The sequence below is a fragment of the Nannospalax galili genome, unplaced genomic scaffold (assembly GCF_000622305.1).
Source record: "Nannospalax galili isolate Female #2095 unplaced genomic scaffold, S.galili_v1.0 scaffold41, whole genome shotgun sequence".
In the NCBI taxonomy this organism is placed as follows: Eukaryota; Metazoa; Chordata; class Mammalia; order Rodentia; family Spalacidae; genus Nannospalax; species Nannospalax galili.
In genome coordinates, this window is record NW_008344991.1 from 14,962 (window position 1) to 19,281 (window position 4,320).

Below are 4,320 nucleotides of genomic sequence, written 5' to 3' on the forward strand. Positions count from 1 at the left end.
AGTGTCTTTGATTCAAGGAGACAGGAAGGGACTACGAAGAGCATCATGCAGCACAATCAGTGTCAGCGTAGATGTGCACGGGCACAGAGACTTTGAAAAGTTGAGGGGGAAGAGGATACAGGAAAAGCATCCTGCCTTTTGAGAGCTGCGCACTAGGAAATGTGTACGAGGGGTTGACCACAGAGCAGTGTAGACCTTTTGTGAGGGAAATTGATAGCCATTAGAAGATTTTAAGGTACAAACAAGATTATATTCACATTTTTAATAGCTCTGCATGGTGAAGACACAATGAATAGGAGAGAACAGAGGTGAGTTTCTTGTAGAAACCCACGTGCAAATTGATATGAACTGAATATCTGAAGAAATGGTACAAACAAAGGACCATATTAAATAGACTTTTAAGGCAGAATCTAAAATGCAGCCAGTTGAATGTGGTATAGTGCGAACGAGGAGTATAGTTTGCGCTTTGATTTCTGCTTGTTGCTGCGGCTCGGTGGAAGACGAAATGTTCAAGGCGAGAGGAAAGCATATGTAAAGTACAGTGCTGTGGGTGACAAATGGCAATGACCTAGTTCTGAGCTGTTTGGAGCTTTGTAGCCCTCCTGTGAGTGCTAGCTGTCTGGAGCTTTGTAGCCCTCCTGTGAGTGCTAGCTGTCTGGAGCTTTGTAGCCCTCCTGTGAGTGCTAGCTGTCTGGAGCTTTGTAGCCCTCCTATGAGTGCTAGCTCATTCCTGTTGCTTATCTCTTAATTCCAGTAAGATGTCTGCAGATGCCTAGTAAATATCAGACATGTGACTCTGGGTTGGAAATAGGTCTTCAGTCAAGCAACACTGGATGATTTATCTATAAAAGGAAATGAAACTGATCAGAGAAAGGAATGTAGCATACACTAAGAGGCAAAGGACTGAATTCTGAAGCAACCCAGTGTCAAAAAGACAGAGGGCTAGAGAATCACTAACACAGACCTCAGTGATCCTCTTTCCTCTTCTGCTCCCATCTTCTTCACTGTCATCTTTCTTTCTGCTCATCTTCCTCTTCCTCTTCCTCCTCTCCCTTTTCCTTCTTCTTTTTCAGTTAGCATCTTGCTGCACAGTCCAGGCTGACTTGGGACTCACGAGCCTCCTGTCTCAGCCTCCTGAGTGCTAAAATTATATTCAGCTAATGTAGTGTTTACACTTCTAATGTTACACTTTAGCTTAGTATTTCAGTGACTGCATGGATACTGGATGTTCAGACCTGGGCTTCAGAAACATCTCAACAGCTCTGCAGAAACCAATGAAAGCAATTAATAATGGCATAATTTTGAGAGAAATCTTTTTTTTTTTCTAGCAAGAAAAGGGCAACTAATTAAATTGTTATTGACTGTTATTGGTTCTAAAATTATACCCATTAATAAAACTGAATTTTGAATTAATGAAACTGAGTGTGGTTATCATCTTTAGAGCATGGAATATTCATGCTTGATGTGTAGTGAACATCTGAATGGATTTTCTCTCATGTGCAGAGAAATTAGGCAGCACTCCTGTGACTGGTTTTCGGCCGCCATCCTTCGTGGTTGTGTATTTATAGAACTGTGCGTGTGAACTTTATTTCTATTCTGGTTGTCTTTACTTTCAAATCAAGAAGCCCACTTTCAGCAAATTTTCTCTTTGGGAATGTAAATCAGGATGTTTAATCCTGATTGTCTGCTTGATTGAATTGGGAAGCATCTAGGTTAGTTGAGAACATGAGTGTGTCTGGGAATGTGTCTCCAGAGAGGATTAACTAGTAGGGCAAGACATGTCCTGAATGTAGTCAGGTTCAAATGACAGCGTAGGCACCCCCAGCACAGGCCTTCTTTCCAAGATGGGAATGGCTCTATTTCCCGCCCTTCTCTACCACGGCCTCAAAGATAAGGAGCCAAAACAAATCCTCCCTCTGTTAGGTTGAGTTTTTTCAAGTATCTTATCACAGGATGGCTAACTGACTAACAGAGGGGGCTTTTCTTCAAATACAAAGGAGGGTTCTAAATGTAAACAAAAGCAGCTGTGAATGCTGGCAATTTTTTTTTTTTTTTTTTTGTCTTTTTGAGACTGTCTCTCTATATCCCCAGCTGTCCTGGAACTCACTATGTAGACCAGGCTGGCCTCAAACTCATAGAGATCTGCCTGCCTCTGCCTCCCAAGTGCCAGGATTAAAGGTGTGCGCCAGAACGCCCGGCTAATGCTGGCTATTAAAAAAAAAATGTTTCAATGGTGGACAAAGGGACTCTGTGTAGCTAGAAATTAGGGGATGGTTAGGCCCCTTTACAAACAATCTGAAGCTGAAGAGGCAGCTGGCCTTGAGTAGACAAGGGGCACTGAAGCAAGCTGAGCTGGGAACAATATTGGCTCAGCATGTGGGAGGAAAAGAGCATCAGTCTCATTAGAGTGGAAAAAGAAAAGGCGTTTCTCTTTGATGTTTCTTCCTTTTAATGTTTCTCCTCGAGGTCCACTGAAGAAATTCCATCTTTCTTGGCCTGCTTCGTGGACCTCTGGGTCCTCATGCTCCCCTCACACAGCCCCGAGTTGTCAGTTTCTGCACATTCCATGATGAGCTGACCCCAAGAAGTCATCTCTTTGGCTTCTCTTTGCTGCTTAGAAACAAAATGCTATTGCAGCTCATTCTTCTTACCCTAACTTCCACCTAAATGGTTATGTGCAGAGTAGACATCTGGGGTGTTGACTCTGCTTAGAATAAGCAGATCTATGCTAACATATTCATGATACTTTGGGATTCTAGAAGCAGTAGCTTTTTAAATTAGTGGCTTTTCTGTTTTGTTTTTTTTTTTGTCTTTTTTTTGAGACAGAGTCTCCCTATAGCCCCGGCTGGCCTGGAACTCCCTATGTGGACCGGGCTGACCTTGAACTCACAGAGATCCACCTGCCTCTGCCTCGGGAGTGCTGGGATTAAAGGTGTGGCCCACCATGCCCAGCTCTTTCTCTGTTTTAATAAGATGACTTTACAGGTTTAGAATTGTCAGGGAGAATGTGCATAAGCACTGCAACCCCATTACATAGACAGCTAGCTGATTAACTCATTTAAGGAGAATTTGGACCTTTCTCAAGTCACCCTTGTGTTTAGAAAATTAAATCAGAACTTCACAGACCAAGTCTGCTATGGGGCACAACGCAGGAAATTAAATCTGATCTATAGATGTATGTTGAAGAAATAAAACTTATGGAGTGAAATGAGTAAGGCCCACTGCGACATGTGCACTTGAGAACTCCACCTCCTCAGCCCCCTTCTCCTTGTGCACAGCACACTTGCTCCTCTCCTCAAGCTCTTCGCGTTGCTGTCCCACTGGCCTGAGTGCTTTCCCTTAAGTGTGCATAGAGTTTGCCCCCTTTGTTCCCTTCCCTTCTCAGATATGCCCTCCTCATCTAACACAGCATCCACTCTTTTTTTTAAAGTATTTTATTTATTATTTTTATTTTATGTGTACGAGTGCATTGCCTGCATGTATGTGAGTGCATCTGTGTCATGCAATGCCATGGAGGTCAGAAGAGGGCTTCGGATTCCCCTGGAACTGGAGTTAAGGATGGTTCATAGCCGCCATGTGGGTGCTGGGAATCGAACCTGGGTCCTCTGCAAGAGCAGTCAGTGCTCTTAACCCCTTTCTCCATTTCTCCAGCCGTAGCATCCACTCTTTATCTGGTGTTATTTCTTCGTAGTCCTTATCTATTGTTGAATAATATGTGCTTTTTCACTGTTACTATCTCTCTTGTAAGCGCTGTGAGTTTAGAGATTTGCTTTTCTGTATTCTGAGAGTGTAGTTTATGTTTTCTGTATAGTATGTACTTAGTAAATATATTTGGAATGGTAGAGTTGCATAGAACTCAGGCCTGGAGAGACCTAAAGCAGCACGCCTCTTTTTCAAGGCAGTTTTCTTACGGCTTAGTGTTCATGTCCTGAAGTCATTGTGTCTCTCTTTCCTGATACTTTGTATAAATGCTTCACATCTATACTTACTAGTAGTAATGCACTTACTAGCCACTTCCTGCAGAGATTTCTAGGACTGATAATTTCCAGTGTGTGTGTGTGTGTGTGTTTTCATGTGAGTGTGAGTATACGTGTGCCATGGTGTACTTGTGAAGGCAGAAGAAAACCTCAGATGTTGGTCCTCACCTTCTACCTTGTTTGAGACAGAGTCCCTTTGTTGTTTGACATCTGTAGACCAGGCTAGCTGACGTGCAAGCTTCTGGAGATTCTCCTATCTCTATCTCTCATCTCACCACAGGAGCACTGGGATTACAGACATGCACTACTGCACCTGGCCTTGCAGAGGTTCTAGAGATCTGAA